This window comes from Chaetura pelagica, unplaced genomic scaffold, assembly GCF_000747805.2.
Source record: "Chaetura pelagica isolate M959 unplaced genomic scaffold, ChaPel_1.0 scaffold261, whole genome shotgun sequence".
Taxonomy (NCBI): Eukaryota; Metazoa; Chordata; class Aves; order Apodiformes; family Apodidae; genus Chaetura; species Chaetura pelagica.
In genome coordinates, this window is record NW_009952189.1 from 1,006,338 (window position 1) to 1,024,504 (window position 18,167).

The following is an 18,167-nucleotide window of genomic DNA, read 5'->3' on the forward strand; positions in this document are numbered from 1 at the left end:
TAATCAACTATATAGAAACTTTTTCTCTTCCCAAACACCTACAAACAAGAAGCAAGAGTTTAAACTAAGAGAAGTCAGTCAGTGCTCTTTAGGTAGGATAGGGAAGTGGTTAACATTTGGAAGCTGGTTTCATGGTTTTGTGGTAACTTCTACTAACATTGTGCCTCCTCCTAAGAAATCCAGTGTGAAAAGAGGAGGAAAAACTTCGAATAGTGAAGTAGAACATGTAAGTTATTTGGTTGGGTTTTTTTAAGCACTGTGTTGGAGTGAAAGAGAAGCAGAAAAGGATTACAGCTGGAATACTGCATCCAGTTCTGGGCTCCACAGCTCAAGAGAGACAAGGAGCTACTGGAGACAGTCCAGAGAAGGGTGACAAAGATGACTGGGGGATTGGAACATCTTTCTTATGAGGAAAGGCTGAGAGAGCTGGGACTCTTTAGTCTGGAGATGAGAAGGCTGAGGGGAGACCTTATCAATACACATAAGTATCTAAAGGGTGGGTGCTAGGAAGATGGAGACAGGCTCTTCTCAGTAGTTCCCAGTGTCAGAAGGAGGAGCAACGGGTACAAACCGGAACATAGGAAGTTCCATTTAAATATGAAGAAAAACTTATTTACAGTGAGGGTGACAGAGTGCTGGAACAGGCTGCCCAGGGAGGTTGTAGAGTCTCCATCTCTGGAGATATTCAAAACCCACCTGGATACAGTCCTGTGTAAAGTGCTCTAGATTATTCTACTTCAGTGGGAGAGTTGAACTAGATGATTTCTAGAGGTCACTTCCAATTCTAGCAATTCTGTGATTAGCTGGACCCTACCTGAAAATGCCCAATGTTTTTTGCTAGCATTGTGGTAGTTTGTTCCCTTTCTGCAACAATGCTTTCCCGTTGCAGTAGCAGCTGTAGCTGTGATGAGTCTGTGATACAGTCTGTGATTTTTTACTTTCAGATAACATTGTAAGGAGCTATGAGAGAAGCAGAGGGATTCCTGACTCCGTCAGGCTGCTAACACCAACCCCAAAAAGCTAGTCTGTGCCAAGATACCGTAACAGGAACACCACTGTTCAGTACAGTCACTGAAGGGTTGCTCATCTTTATCTCTCCCTCTTCCAAAGGGAAAGGACAAAGTATTAGACTGTGAGGCAACATACCTTATATTCCCAGTTTGTGAGTCAGTTTGCCCAGTCATTGCATTGTTCTTCTCAGTCTGTCCTTGTAAAGATGTCAGGCTCTTCCATACCTTCTGATCCTGGGATTCAGCATCCAAATCCCTCTCCTCCTCTGAAGGCATCTCCTCTTCATTTTGTTAGTCTGTTCAGGCTTAAAAACAAAAACACAACTTAAAAAAAAACCACCCAAGAGACACTTTTTAACCTATATTTACTCTCATGTTAATATGTATATTGTTCTGCCACAGCACAGACTGTACCTTGTGCTTTGTGGTTCCTGTGTTTTATGTACGCTTCCTTCTAGTGTTTAAAAGACTCCACAACTCTCTATTTTTAGTTTCAACAGGCAGGTTTTTTGGTGATGACCTTTCTGTTGAACACTACTTCCTGCAGATGACAGCTCTGCATGCAAAGGTATAACATTCCTTAGGTTTTTATTTAAAACATTATTTTAACCATGTTAATGTTATCTTCAGTGGAACCATTGGCTGTTCTGGTCTCAGAGGAGAGTGCTTTTTCTGTTCTATGTTCTTCTGATAAATATTTTAAACATGTAACTATCAAGTTACATCTCACTATTTCCTGCTACAAGTGGTTTCTGGCAATGTGCTGGACATTACCCATTTTGTAGCTGCCTTCACAAACAATGTAACCCTGGCCAATGATGGTAATAATCCAAACCAAATATTTATTTGTCTGCAGCGCAAAGAAGCAAATCTGTGCCAACCTTAGACCACAGTCTTCCAATTTGGGGAATTGTCCTTCCAGATTTTTGATTCAGCTGTTTTTGATTTTTTTGTTGTTTTTTTGTGTTGGTTTTTTTTTAATCTATTGATATTTTTTCTCTACTTAGGTCAATTTATTCCTGCATAGCACAGTTCTGATCTGTAGTCTAGATTTTTCTATATCTAGGTATCCCATATAGTAGATGTAACACTTCTTGCTTCAAGGATTTAGGAACAATCAGCCCATTCCATCCCATCAGAACTCCAAAAAGATTATTACAGGTATGATATATATGTAGCATAGAACAACCAGTATCAAAGGTGGCATTACTTTTGGAACATCTCTTTACATTGTGGTGTTAGCAATGACTGCCCACCTGTTCCTAAATGCTGAAAACCTCCTCTTGAACACTGGTGCACAGGAATGGCTGCACTGAGCCAGATTACAAGACAAAACAGTCACCATCCTCTGCTGATGATGGCTGGTAGCATATGAGTTAGGAGAAATTGCAAGAACAGGACAAATATGGCAGCAGACATTCCTGAAAATACCCTCAAAGCCTTCTGCAGTCAACAGCCTGTTTCCTGAGACAACCACAGAGCTTGCATTCTCCACATTTTATTTGATCATGCACCACGGGAACCAGATTCACCAGGCAATCTGATGCAGTCTCACAGAGCTGCCAGTGCAGTTGTCTTTGTGCAGCACATGCTCTCCAGGCTATGCCGAGTTGGGCTTTCTACTGTTTCATTGCCCTCACCAGCAAACTCCTGCGAAATCACTTTTCTTCTCCCAATTATGACTATGGGTGGAAGAGCACTGCTTAGAACTCTTTGTTTCCCCAGTCTGCACATAATCATTCAGCTCCTGGCATACTCAGAGAGTTTACATTTTATGTACTTTTCTTTGTTGTGCTTTTTTTTCCCCCCAGATACTGCATGTTTCCATGAGTTCAAGACTTCAATACCGTCATCTACTGTGACACTCAGGCTTCTCTTCCAAATGTGCAGCTGCTTTGATGACAGGTTCTGCCAGCTTTTTTGAAAGACTGTTTTCCTGTGATTTGGCTCTCTGATGGATGGAAGTACAGGCCTTGAGAACAAATTTGCAAGGTGTGCTCCTATGCCAAGCCTCTCATAGACACTGCTAAAGACAAATAAACAATAACTCTGGATCCTGATACTTCAGGGGAATTGCTGCACTCTGAATCACATCCCTTCAACGGCCATGCATCCTCTCTGTCATCCCTTTCTGCCTATTCTGCAGCTACTCCTACTTCTGCCTGTAACATAATGTACAAATAAACAAAAATTGAAAAAAAACTATTCAGGAAGATATATTGCACCTCTGTCCTGGTTTGAGCCAGGATGAAGCCAATTTCAATTTTACTGATTTTTTTTTCTCTAGTATATTATTGTCATTTGTTTAATTACCACCCCTGTGTTAAACTGTGGCAACTTCAGAATACTTTATTGTTTAAATAAAGCTATGTAATCTGCCATCTCCACACATCTCTTATGCTAATCCCTTCCAGCAACATTTGCCATTAGCTAACATATTGGTATTCCTATACAAAAAAAACCCAAAACCACAGGAAAAGCAGCTCAGTATTGAGCTGCAGATCAGGAAGAAAAGTGTCATGTAACCTATGTGTGCCTTGGCTTTCCTTCCTGCAAAATGTGGATTGCAAAACTGAACCCTACTTGAAAATTAAGAGTTTATATGCTATAAAATTATACATACTATTAATTATATTTGTATTGTGTTTAATGACTTCAGAGTAATTTACCAATAGTAATACAAAAAAGGGGAAACAGGGTGACAATACTGCATAATCTACATTGTTATTAACATTATATTTATATTACCTTATTAATTGTTGTGCTTATTCAGATAGCACCTTTAGCAGAAGATAATCTCTGACACACCTGTCAGTATATAAATGCATGATAAAAAGGGAGTCCAAGCCTCTCCAGAGCTGTTGCTCTCAATTGGAGCAAGGCTCCTTTACCCTCTCTGCCACCAGCTCCTACCAGCCTGGATGACAAGCTTTCCCATGAAACTCCTTTCTTCTTTCCCCCTCTTCTGCCCATAATACAGCTCTTTATATATTTTTACTGTTGCTATAGTTATTAAAAAGACCAATTCTTAAGGTTTCTGTGACCCAGTTATGGTAGAAGTCCACTTGTCTACTCACCAAGGGAACACACTGAGAAGTCAGTCTACAGGATGCAAACATTTGTTTTAAAGAAGACCCTGCAAGGGTGCAGTTAGAGACAGCTAAGGCAAAAGCAAAGACAAAACTCCCTCTGTTCTGTATTTTGATACAGAAAAGCTTAGGGAGAGTGACATGCGGGAGAGAGCTATGATGAATTGTCTTTAAGTTTGCACTCTCACTCTGCATGCTGCATAGCCCTCAGGAGCATAAGTTAATGTTCCAGTAAGATGAAAAAGAGATAAGAGTTTTGGGAGCTGGTGCCACCTATATACACACTGAGTATCAATGTCATTTATTTCACCTGACATGCTTACACAAATATGTTAAAGTCCAGGAAAATTAGCTTTTCATCTTACTCTACAAAGCTGAATTTAAAGCTTTGGAAAGAAATGACAGAGCAATTCTTTATTTGTTAGAAAGCTAGCTGCTTTCCAAAATAAGACACTTCTGAGAACAGACGCATTGATCAAAGTTGTTTTGATCAAGGGGGCTGAGCATTTCAGTTTTTGCATGGGTTTTCTGTTTGTGTTTGTTCTTTCAGTTTTTATTAGCTTGTTTCCTCCAGTCCTTTTCCTTCCCACCTAGGTTTTTGGGGTTTATTTTAATGCTGAGGGGAGACAGCAGACACTCCTTCCCTTTCCCTGCCCAGCCCGAGCCCCGCGCTGCTCGGCCTGTGCCTTCCAGCCGCTTGCCAGGACAGCTGCTAAAAGCAGCACCGAGGATTTGTGGTGCTTGAGCCTCAATCTTGGGCCGCTGCTCTGAGTGGAAGTAGAATCGGGTCCTTAGTTCTTTGGGAATTGGTCTGTGGTTTCCAGTCTGATTCAGCACGGCCCACACCAGCCGGGGCCGTGCAGCCTTCACCAGCCTCAGCCTCAGGCCCCTGGGCCATCCCTCAGCAGCAGGTAAGATGCAGGATTAAACAGCCGTTTTAAAGCCACCTTTCCAATAACCAGATAAATCTCCGGCAGTTCATCCTCCTCCCTCCTCCTCCCTCCCCCCGCACTTCTGCAATTAGTTGCCAAGTCCTCTCGTCCCACCTGGAGCGCTTTGAATCCTGGCAGCTGCTTGGGTCTGTGCCGCTGTCACCGCCGTGTCCCCCCGGCCCGTCCCGGTGTCACCGCGTGTCCCTCGGGCCTGCAGCAGGACGGGCCCCGCTCCCGGCCCTGCCGAACGTGCCCAGCAGGACGGGAACCTGTGAGACCTGGAAAGGGCCCGGAACCGCCGCCCGGCCCCGCAGGCCGCGGGGAGGGAGAGGCCCTGCTTTGAGAAACGGGCAGTTCGGTCCCCAGAGGGAAATTTTGTCCCAGGAAGAGAAATAGGACCAAAGGGCACTGGTAGGGGCAGTTGTTAGCTGGATGTGGTTTGGCACAGCTGGCGTCTTGGCACCAGAGCGTGTAACTGCCCAGAAAAATCAGAGCAGGCCTTCCCTGGGCGTGGCGGGGGGGTGTTGGGCTGCCTCTGCCTTCGGACACCAAGCAGTTAATACAAAGTGCTCATAATTAGACTTCATATTAGCTCTCAATTAAGGTGAACGAGGAGCGTTCACACCTCTCTCAGCGCTATTATTTCAGCCTTGCTGGCTGGCAGGCTCCACAAGACAGCAATGTATCCTTGTCAGAGGGACCAGCTGTCCCTGCTTGGGTGGAACAGTCCCTTTTTTGTCATTGTGTCCCATTAAGATAATTCATCAACTCGGATGCATTTTAGTAGGGGCAAATGCTGCGACCCTGTTTTCCCTTCAAATGTCCCTATTAATTACTTCTACATATTGTTGTTTGTCTTACGTGGTAAAATACTTTGCAACTTTTTTTTAATTTTTGAAAATTGTGAGTAAAACAGCTGAAAAAAACTTACTATGGGTGTGCCTACTTGTTTAGGTCACCCATTCTTGCAAGAATGTAAATAAACTGTGCTTCCTTGAAGGATCTGTGTGGGCCTGTTAATTGGCACAACAAATGTTTCTCACAATATGACCTCTTGTGCCATATCCTTATACAAGTCTAATGCTTAGAAACTTCGGTGTGAAACTATGCAGCTAAGATGCAGGCTCAATGAACACAAGCCTGGTTTCACTTGGTTGATAAGCATTCACCCAGGCTCATATCGAAATATGATACAAAATCATCAGGATTATACAAAAGAAGCTGAAAATTGAGATGGACTTCCTGAAGTGAATCACACATGTACAGGCTAAGGCAACGAATTTTTCTTGGCATTATTATTTTCTGATTTTCTCCAAGCTGTTTCTTCTTGGAAGTTACACTTGTAGATGTGCATGTCTACTTATTAAGCATAATAAGTGGACACATGCAAACATATATGATTTGTTCTTTTTGACCACAATTTTTGTTAATTAGGAGAAATAAGCATTTTTCTGTGTTTTAAATTCCCCAAATCCCAAAGCTCTTTTGAAGTCCTACAGTCATACTGTGACCTTGCTCTCGCTAAAACAAGAGAACTTTCCCCATTTTCCTCAGGGATAGGAAAACTGTAATTTTGCTTTATGATATTGAACTCACACACAGCCTTGACTACTTTAATTTTTAAATTTATTGTATTTATTTACAGGGAAAGTAATACCATTTGGGGTTGGATATTTTCTGTGGTTGGTTTTAGTGAAATGCCACAGTCTTTAACTTCCACCTGGACAGCCACCAGAGACAAACAGAAAGGACCTTGGGTTTAATGTCTCATCTAAAGGATATTATAATGTGTTGGCCTCATTATTCACAGCAGAAAAGGCCTTTGTCATGGTCAGATGGCTTTAATGTGTTTCGTATGCTACATAAATTCAAACTTGATGGCTCATTTATTTGTTGGACTGCAGCGTTATTCAACCTAAATGAAGCCTTGGTATTTACTAATAATTTGGGTTATGGCTGTTGTTTACTTAAGCAAGCAGTGTCCACTGTCTCCTCTGTTTGCATTATGTTTGGACTCTACTAATTCAAGGAATATTATAGAAGGGGCCAAAAAACTGCACAGAAAATAGCTTTTCATTTGTGGACAATTATTTATCTAAGGCTTGAATGATTAGTATTCCAATATTGCAATTTCTGACATCAATTTTCTCAGGGTCAGAAACAACTTCTCAGACTTCATCTAAGCCTCAAAGTACCCCCATGAGGAAGTGAGTCATCATTAGCAACATTCTGAAGAAGGGCAAATTGGAGGCAAGAGGAGGTTAAATGGCTTATTCCGTGTCAAGAAAAAGACATTGACTAAAACGCATCTGGAATCCAAACCTGCCTTTTAATCTTAGGACCGTATTTCCTATTGTGATGTGGCAATATACTTCGATAAAGCTAAATACAGCAATTATCAAACTATGTGGTCACACAACACCAGAAGTGTTCAGAACACACAGATGCTCTTCTATTGTCTGAAAAATGAGGCTATATGGCTATAATGAGGAACTATGTTACTATGTAGTTAGATATATTGTGCATCCTCTATCTTACAGAGAAATTCATCTTTAGATGTGATGTTTTTTTAAAATCTGACTTTCACAGTGGAATTGTAGCTGAAGTATCCCAAAGCTGATTTGAAAATCCTCACTCAGATGGATGTGAGAGCAATCTTGAAATTAAAAATTATCCATTCAATCAAAAGAATCCTACTGTGCCGTCTTAGATCTAGTCAGAAACACAAGTAAATATCCATAACCATGGCAAAAGATACTTATCCCTCCTGCAGAAACATACAGCTGGATTTTAATAAACTGAATAACCACAACAATTCCAAGTGATTACTAGATTCAGAGTGGGACAGGGTATGTATGACTAATTCACAGCTAGGACATACAGAAATATAGTATAAATACCAAACATTAATTTATGTCACTAATTACACTTTTAACTTACATACATGGATCCAAATTCTCCCTTTCCCTGTGGATACAAGCGGGGAATAACTCTGAAATTTGAAAAATCATGATGCTGGCACTGAACATGGGTATTCTTGGGCCAGTTCTTGCAGTCAAGTTTCTAGTATGAAACAGCTGCTGCTTGCTGGTTCTCCAGTCAGTTAATAATTTGCCACTCCATCAAATAACTTTTCAAGTGATTTATTAAATGATGAGGAGTATGTTCAGACAAATCCAGTGGACTTTATTGTGACAGCAGCAGAAATTCAGCCCTATAGCATTAGGACCAATAATTTTGCTTAGGGACCTGGTGCCAGGTACTAGGGATTTACAAGTTATAAAAAGCTACAAAAAGTATTAGATATTTATTACTATATTTAAAACTAACATTGAAGGACAAATCTCACATGTTGATTTTATTTTGTTGCCTATAATGTGTTCCAGCACTGGAAAAGGATTCTAAAGTGAACAAGACACTGGGATAGATGGCATTTTATGGTAGGTGAGATACTTTCTGCCGTGGCCACTATTTATTTTTTTTTCTGTGAAAAATATATTAAACATTGCTTACAATGATCCAGCTTTGCACATCACAACCATGACCTATCCGCAGCATGGTTAGAAAACTGGACCTTGCTGAGGTGCAGCTCTGCTTCCAAATCAGATGTTTCATAACAAGCACAGCAGAGTTTCCAGTGGAATTACTTGGGCACACTCCTGTTAACAAAATATGGTAATCCTCCAATAAAAACATCCAGCCTGTATCTGGCTTCTACCACCAACTACATAACCTCATAATCCACAGTTTTAATAACATCTGCAGGTTTTGGGAATAAAGTCTTGCAAGTGAGAAAAAGAGATGACAATTCATGGGAGGGAAACCTGGAGGCTGAAGATGGAAAGAAGGTTTGTAACAAAATAAAAGGACAAAGAAAATAGATTTTTCTCTTGCTGCCCCCCTGCCGCCATCTATTAAAACAATTTCTGATGCATTCAAAAGATTGATTTCTCTTCAAGAAGGCCACGGTGAAATATTTCTGTATTTTTATTCTTTTTTTAGCAGGCATCCTAATGCTGAGAGTAGGAACAATGACTGATCCAAGGATTTCTCCATATGCCCCAGAAAAAGCCTGGTTATCCTATTTAACCGGAACTGAAAGACTCCACATTCATAAAACACCCCAGCAGGAGCCTTATTTTCTACAAATGTGCACTAACTTCATGGGGAAAATCTGCACCAGCATACCTCATTCTATCTAACGGGATGTTATTAAGAACTCCATGCCCTGTGAGTTGAAAACCTTTTTGTAAGCAGGTGGTATTCTCAGCCTTGCTTATTAATGCATACATCAGAGCAGGTAAAGAACACAATGTGTTTTGCCTCCTATCTGTCCTGTTTTACTAGAGCCAAACACTTGGCTTCAGAGATGGTTGAATCCTTTGTGCTGCTGGGTTGGAACTAATGGGATTCACCTGGTCTGAAATCAGAATCAGCAGAACCACACTGCATTCCCATGGAGATCCTAAAACCTGACACTATCTGGGGAAACTTTGATCCACTGTACAGTTACATGAAAAAAACCAAACCAAACCACCACTGAAAAACAGAAAGCAAATGCAAATATAAACAATACTAAGAGTGTCTTCAGACAGAGGCAGTCATTCCTACTTTCTCTCCTTCAGGATGGCCCCAGATTTTAATCATTTCCTTAATTGGGAATTAATCTTATTAATCTTCACAGGTGAAAATATTTACCTCAGATAGAAACTTCAGTGTGCAAAATATTAATGTTAAAATTCTTACAGGTGAGCAATTTAGAAATTAAAATGTTTTTACTTAAATTTCCTGAAAATGGTTCACTCATGCTGTGGCCCATTTGACAGTTCAAGAAAACAATCTTAATGACTTACACTAGAATGTCTTTTTTTTTTTTTTTTAACACGGTAAGAAACAATTGTGATCCTAATCCCAAAACATCTGATCTCCAAAACCATTCTCCACAGGGGGGGAACTTAAAAATGTGCACAGGCTTAGAAAAGCTGCGTGAAACTTAGAAAAGTTAAGGTCAGATGAGGGGCTGGAACTTCTGAAATTTTAGATTGTAAACAGGATTTAGGATCCTGTGTTTTCACTTAGGCAACAAAGGTGGATATAATTAACGCACATTGTTACACTTCATTAGCCTCCCAGGGTTTCAGTCATGCTAGCAAAAATCAACCCACTACAATAAATATGGCTGAAAAGGTGGGGAGCCACTATACTATGAAAACAACTTTTACTCTACAAAAGCATGTTTTGTTTTGTTTTTCTTTCTCTGCTGTTCTAAAAGATACAAATACAGTGGTTTAAACCACAACCTGCTTTGAAAACTATTCAGAGGGTCAGGCTCTGAACTACTCCACGCAATTTTCAAAGGAGATGGGTATCCAACAGTCAGCCATACATTATTAATTATTCTTTTTCTTTCAGTAGTGGTGATGTCAGTTGTTAATTGAAAGAAGTAAAATTTGGGGAAAAATCACATTTGGGGGAAAAAAAAAATCACATAAAAGAGAACATAAGGGACATGCAGAATGAAAACAGGCCTTAGGTAACAGTGAAACAGTGGGAGTTGGACAAAACTAGATTCCAATTAGAGAAAAACACCCCCTAAGTAGTGAACAGCCTGGCCTTGAGACAGGCCTGCCAGACAGATGAAAGGGATGGAATGCAGCACTCCCCACAGTTTATCTTGGTTACAGGCTTGAGCACCCGAGAAAAACACATATAGAGTAACTGAAACTACCATATTGATATCTTAATGAGCCATTAGCATACTAAAATTCACATCCACCAGTTAGAAGGACCCCTACTAACAACAAGCCCCCACTCTTTGAGCATGTACCATGAAATTCCTGAGCATTGCCACTTTAAATGGAAGCAAGGGATGTTAGCAAATCATGTGCGCTAGTGACAGAACGTTGGAGATAAAGTTCTTTCTCACATTTTTGGTTTGGGCCCAACACGACAACAAAGTAACAGCCCCATAGCCCCTCACTCAGCTTCCCTCTCCTAGTCCGTCCGTCCGTCCCCCAACCACTGGGATGAGGACAAAGGTCATGGGTAAAGACAAAGGACCAGGAGGGTTTTTCACTGATTAAGGTCCCAGGCAAAACAGACTCAACTTGGGGAAAAAAAATAATAATTTAATTTCACACTAATCACACACCCACAGGACACAGACAACACACAGAGCAGGGCTTGCATATGTTACCCCACCCCTCCCTTCCTCCCGGGCCAAAATCCCTTTGTTCCCAGTTTCTCTCCCTCCATCCTCCCAGCGGCACAGGGGACAGGGGATGGGGTTTAGAGTCAGTTCACAGGCTGGTGGTTCTTGCTGCTCCTTCCTCCTCAGGAAGAAGGATTCCTTACAGTCCTTCCCTGCTTCCCAAAAGGGTCCCTCCCATGGGAGAGAGTCCTCCACGAACCTCTCCTTCATGAGTCCTTCCCACAAGGTCCAGAGCTGCTCCAGCCTGCTTCCCACAGAGTCACGGGCTGCTTCGGGAACAAACTCCCCTGGCACCAGGGTCTTCCAAAGCTGCATAATCAGAGTCCACAGGCAGCAAATCCACTGGCCACAAAATCCAAGTCCAGTGGCCAAGTTCACCCCTCCTGGCGCCCCCAGGGAATGTTCCACCACATTCCCCCACGAGTGCAGGGGCACAGCTGCCAACTCGCCATCGGTTGCAGGGAAACTTCTGCTTGGGCACCTTCTTCCTCTCCAACCACCACTCTCTTTCCCCAGCTCAGCTCTTCTCCCTCAAGCCCTCCTCTGCTCAGGCATTACATCGGTTCTTTCGTATGTTATCACTGAGGCGCATCTATTGTCCTTCTAATGGCTCTGGCTGGTTTTGGAGCAGGGGAGCTTCTCAGCTTCTTACCGGAGCCACTCCTGGGGCCCTTCCCCTGCTACCAAAAAACCCACCAAACCAAACCAGCACAGGTATAAGCACAGCACTTGCATTTTGGGAAGTTGAGCTCGCTTTGTGGAATAGCCCCCTGCTCCCTGTTCTGCACAGAACTGGATATTAAAGCGAGTATCTCAGCTCTGTGTGTGGATCAGCTTCTTGCACACTGTGTAACAGACCCCGACTTTGGGACAACAGAAACACATCACAACATCTGTGGTGAAATACCTGCTTTGAGAAACTCCCCGGGAACTCAATCAGCTCTCCGGCACCCTGCAGCACTCAAGGTGAAGGAACCTCCTCAGGAGCCTCCCACATGCTGCTGAGCATTGACTTCAGCAAAAGTCCAGGGGTGTTGCCTTTCGTAGCTGCTGGTCAGGAGCATGTGCCTCCACATCCAATGTTTGCAGCTGGGCCCTTGTCCACGGAGAGAAGGAGCTGCTGTCTGCAATCAAAGCCAGGTGGGCTTTTGTCTTCAGAAAACATGATTGCCCCCAGCTCCTACTGAGCTCTAGCTTGCTCTTGTGCAAAGCAGAGTCTTTGGTGCCTACTGCTGTCAGCAAGAATTTAAGTGCTAATTGGAAGTTTCTTGCCTGTGATATGGTAGAACCAAGGTCCTCCTGAGTTTGTAAATTTTCACCAATTTTCATTTTATTTACTAACCTGACATGCACACGTGACTCTATGTTAAAATGGGCACAGCCTTCCTGGTTTTGGAGGGGTGTGACTTAAGAGTATTGGCAACTGTAATGAAGCTGGTGGGGAACATGGACAAACTGGGAGATTTGACAAACAGGTGCTGCTTGCAAGAAGTAAGAGAGCCAGAAATGTGAATCTTTGAACGTGTATTTAAATCTAGGCAGCATGAATTAACCTCATCTTTGATGTCACATAAATCTCATCAACTGGTGTAACATTAAAATACAATGGGTCCCCTCAACTCTTTTAGCAGAATAGGAGATAGAGCAATGTCGGGATGTGCACATAAAAGGTGGCTTTTAACTGGTTTTCAGATGTCTATGGTTTTGGACACCATTTAAGTGCCAGGCAGCACTTGAAAGACACTTTGCCTCTCCCAAGGAGAGGTAAGATAGGGCCAGTAAAATATTTTGGTTTCTATGAAGTCTGAGGATTCTGGGAGGATCTGTGAGGCTCAATCCAGGAGTCACAGCTACAGAAAAACCACTTAAAATGGCAAACGTTTTGATTCCACCTGAAAGCCAGAAAGGGAAATAAATAAAATACATCAGGAACCTTTTCTTTCTATGAGGGAAAGCAAGTCTTGCATATAGAGAAGTAGATGTTTATCTTAATCTTAACTAATATCTTACATGACATTCCTGCAAACAACCTGAGGAAAAACATGGTCTTGATCATACTCCTATAAAGCAGGAACAGAGATGGTGGGAAATTGGCACCCAGTCTGTAATCCAGTCAGTCCCCAGAGGGGAGGACAGCCTGCCCTGAGTGCAGAAGTTTGTCTCTGATTAAATTCACAGCTGACACCAAGCTGGAAGGGCTGTAAACACACTGTGGGAAATAATTAGAGTTCAAAATGTTCGGGACAAGCTAGGGAGACAAAAAGGGGGGGGAGTTAAATAAAAAAAAGGAGGTAGCTCCAGTTAAGACAAAAGTAAAATCCTATACTTAGCAGGAATAGCCAACTAAAGAAATATAAAATGGAAACAATTGCATAGACAACAGTTCTGCAGGCAAGAATTGGGAAAAGATCACATCATGGTATAGAGAGTAATATTGGGCAGCAGTAATCCATGCTGGTTAGCTGATGTGCTGAGATTTTGCACATTTCTCTTCCACAAAGAGGTGCGCAGTCTGTAGGAAAATGCAATCTACTCAACACAGGAGCCTACAAATTTAGAAGGAAGACTTAAAAGAATTGGGACTGTTAAACTGAAAGAGGGAAGTCATTGGTGCAGTTAAGTTTTCAAGAGGTTGCAAAGAAGAGAATAATCTGTCCCCCATGTCTGTAGCGGGAACAACCTAAACAATGGGTCTGATCTGCAGCAAGAACCAGGCTGGAGAGCAAGGAAGCCTGTAAGAAGAAGGACAGTCAAGCCAGGGTGATGGTAGATTTGAGTTTTTGTCACAGTTTGACTCAGGTCCGACAACAATGCTCTCGATCCCCCCTCCCCCCAACCCAGCTAGGGAAGGAGAGAGAGAAAAAGAGAGAGACTTGGCTGGATTGAAAACTAAACTACACAGCTTTAATTAAAACACTAATGAATGATACAAGAAAATATATACAATTATATACAGATATATGGAAGGAAGTTGTCTTCTGTGATCTCTGACCTTCCTCTGAGCTTACGTAGATATATGGAATGGAATATCTTTGGCCAATTTTGCTGTCCATCTAACTCAGCCTCCTACGGGGGGGTCACAGATCTCCCCATAGTGTCTGAGCCGGCAGAGTGCAGGTGCGGCCTTGAAGCCTCAGTAGTTAGAAAAACATTCCACTGTCTTATCAGCCTAGCAGAACACACTGTTGCTAGCTACAAGAAAGCTTACTGAAGGAAAAAAAAAATCAGTGAAAAGAAAAATTGGCTTTATCCTGGCTCAAACCAGGACAGTTTTACAAACAGTTTTACAAACAGGATAGACAAGTTTAAGCCATGATTTATATTGGTATGGTTGGGTACAGTGTCTCTAAATCTAATGACAAATGCAAAACAAGGGGTCACAAGTGGACACACTACCACTTCCCTAGCGCTCTTTTAAACAGCTTGTATTTTACAGGTTTTTTTCCTCCTACTCTTTAACTCCATAGATTATTCATGAGAGTCCATAGCCTTTCAAATAATTTTTGGAGGTTATGTGAAGAGTGGTTGAAATAAAGCAAAGTGCAGCTGTATTGCAATATGTAAATAAAAATAATTTAAAGTCTCTTACTTGAAATACCATTTGCTGCTTAAGAGAAATTGGACCAATCCTTTTCATATAAACATAGCAGAAGTCAAAATGAAATGTGTGAAAAAGGATAAGGCCAGTTTTGGGACTCTCCAACTTTTTGCCTGTAGAAGTACCTGTAATTCCTCCTTTCCTGCCTGCTTCCATCCCTAATTCTGGCAGTAGCTGTTACCTGTCCTCTCTCACCTTGCTGACATGGTCCTATTGACAGGCACAAGCCTGGTCCAGGACTGAGCTAAATCCTCTAGGAGACCAAGCTTCCCCTTTTGGTCCTGGAAAGTTATCCTGCTCCTTCTTCAGTAGTAGGCCTCAAGTCCACCACTCCTGAGAAGCACCTGGCAGTGGTCAATACCCACAAAGCCCCAACAGTGACAAAAGACACATGGACACAAGCAAAATGCAGGGATTCACCTGTTATCACCAGTTCTGTCTCTATAGTACGCTAAAGGATAGAAGTAACTTAAATCATGCTCAGTTCATCCGTGGTGATCATTAGACTTCCGAGACACCTGCTATTAACTGCCATAAAACCAGATGATTTTGCATTTAGTTGGTTTTGTGTAACTGCTGCTCATACATCTGACCTACTGGCCCAACCTCCCTGCAGCTTCTGAGCTTTGGCTTGAAGCTACACACACTGCTGGTTGTGTAAATATGCACAATGTGTGCAATGCGTGCTTTGAAATTAAAAAAATAATCAAGATATTTCCATTTATGGCCATTGGACACTGATCTTGAGGGATGTCTGGTGTTTATTTCTTGTCTCCTCTCGAACAGCAAATGGCTGGTCAGATTAATGCTACAGAGCACAAAGGATAAACATTAAACAAAGGATCAGGGAATTAATGCAAACACAAATAATAACCTAAATTATCTAATAGCTGGGTTCCATGCCTACTTTTTTTCACTACATATTTGTATTTTATGTCCACATCTGAAAATGAAATTCTGTAGAGTTGACAGACCTAAAATGAGTTTCTGAAGGCAGCTTTTTCAAGAAGCTTACTTACAGTTCATCCCTCCCTCATAAAATGATTTCTTCTCAAGTTATTAAAGAGAAGAAATTTAAATAATTTTTCAAATTGGCTGATGTTTGACAGTTGCACCGTCTTCTATTTTCTAGAGAAATTATTCCCCAGAAAGAACAGTGTGTTTTGCCTTTGTACATTTGTTTAACTTGTTTTTTTACGGGTAATGCCCTGAAAAGTTTGAAATACATATAGCTCTTTGGCAAGAATATTATAAATGGATGCTTATCTCAGGCACTAAATATCTTTATTTCTTTAAATGGAAACACCAAGTCAAGGAACACATATAAATAGGAAGAGTAAGCCTAGATCAGTGGCAGATTTGCCATTTGCTACAGCAAGACTTTTCATTTTCTTTTATTTTTTTTTCTCCTTACAGCAATTGCAAATGAGTTCCTCCACCATGATTTCTGCAGGCTGAGGTGCTGCTTGCAGCTCAGGACCAGGCCCGTGCTGACCATGGAGACCAACACCGCTCAGTCTAGGACAAATCCCCTCTCTCAGGAGCACTGGAAATCCACTGGGCCTTAACAGTCTGTGCTGGTCAACATGACAAGCCGTAAATAGCCAAAGTCATTGCACTGTGCAGACACCCTGACAGCATTTCTGCTTTCTAAATCCTACCTAACTTGGCAGTGCTGTTTGTTGCCCTGCAGATGGAAATCCACACTGCAGGCTCTACCCACAGACCCACAGGAAGGTACTGGGACACTCCCAGATGTCACACAAGGCTGGTGCTGTGCTCACAGGCCTTTGCTGTGCAGGGAACACCACACCAAACTCAACATCTGGAAGTTCTGGTGCCCTATACAGCAAGCAGGTAACTCCCACACACCAACAACTGCCAGAAGCCCCTGCTGCTGCCTGATGACCCACCAGCGTAACTGGCTCCCAGGATGGGACCATGACTCAGAAATGGCAGAGTGCCCTGACTGAAGGAGCAGATTAGGTTCCCAAAGATCCTGATTCTGCTTCCCTCAGGCTGCAGACATCCCCCCCTTTTAGTGGCTCCAGCCTCAGCTATACATAGAGGAAAGCAGTCAGCTCCATCACCCACTGCAGAAGATGTAAAACCTGCCTTCTCTGGATGTCATTTTTATGGAGAATCATTCTACCATAAAATCACTGAGAGTAGATCCAACTGCTGGAGACACAAAAAAATCCTCTTTCTTCAAAAGGTTGCTCTCCTATGCGGCATTTCCTCATCACATTTAACTCCATGCTGGACAAACCAAACAATGTTAAGTTGAACAACAGGGTGATGCAATGGGATGATGTCATGACAAACCAAACCCACCAAGCAACCAACCCTGAAGGTTATACCATGGACTAAGAACTTGTGAGCAGAGCTGCATATAAAGTCCCTTGTAAAGCCCATGAGTAAAGCTAAGTCTGTTTTTTCTATATGGTCTAGAGAGACTTGCAGAAGTTTGTTTCAATTACTATGTCTTGTATAGCCCAGGAGACTGCAGGACACTGCAGGAAATTCAAGATAAGACAGATCCTGTACAACTGGGACAGAAGCAGAGGTCTCTTTTTTAAACAGGGATTGTAACACAAGTACAAGTGCATGGTTAGGTCACTGTGGGCTTTCCTCTCGTTAACCATTATCTGCTTTAAGGACTGTTAGCCCATTGTTCAGGTCCTCTTTTTAACCAGAAAACTAAACCATAAGCCGTGGGTTACAATAGACTTTAATGATACACCTGGTTAGAACTTAGCAGCTTCCATCTTTCAGACCCAGACTGAATGCCAAATCATCCTGGCAATTGCATTTCTTGTAGTTATCAGCCCTTCTTCTTTTCCAAATACATCTTTCTGACAGCAGCCCATAGCTAGTATTTCCTTTTCACTCTCTGAAGTGCAGAGTACTACAAATACATGATTTAGTTTTGCTGCAGTCCTTTCTGTCCCTTTGATCATCTCCTTTACACTCGTCTGCATTTCTGCTTCATTCCCACATGTGCAGCACATAAAAAAAAGAGCTTTGCAGCAACCATCTTCAGTTTTTCAGGGTGTTTTTTTTTGGGGGACAGTATTCCAGCTGATTTAAAACACCACAGATACCACTGAAGTCAGCAGCATTATTGTACTTAAAAGAGCTAAAATTCTGATCCTAGTTCCTGCTTCAAAATGCCTTATAATTCAACTAAAGCTTTAAAATTCTTCTCTCGGAGCACTGACTGCTGGCTTGGAAATTTCCTTGCAGAAGTGTTAAACTCAATTGCAGTCCATTACTTTGTGACTCAAGGAGTAAACCATGAGCAATGTTCCTTTTTTCCTTCCATTC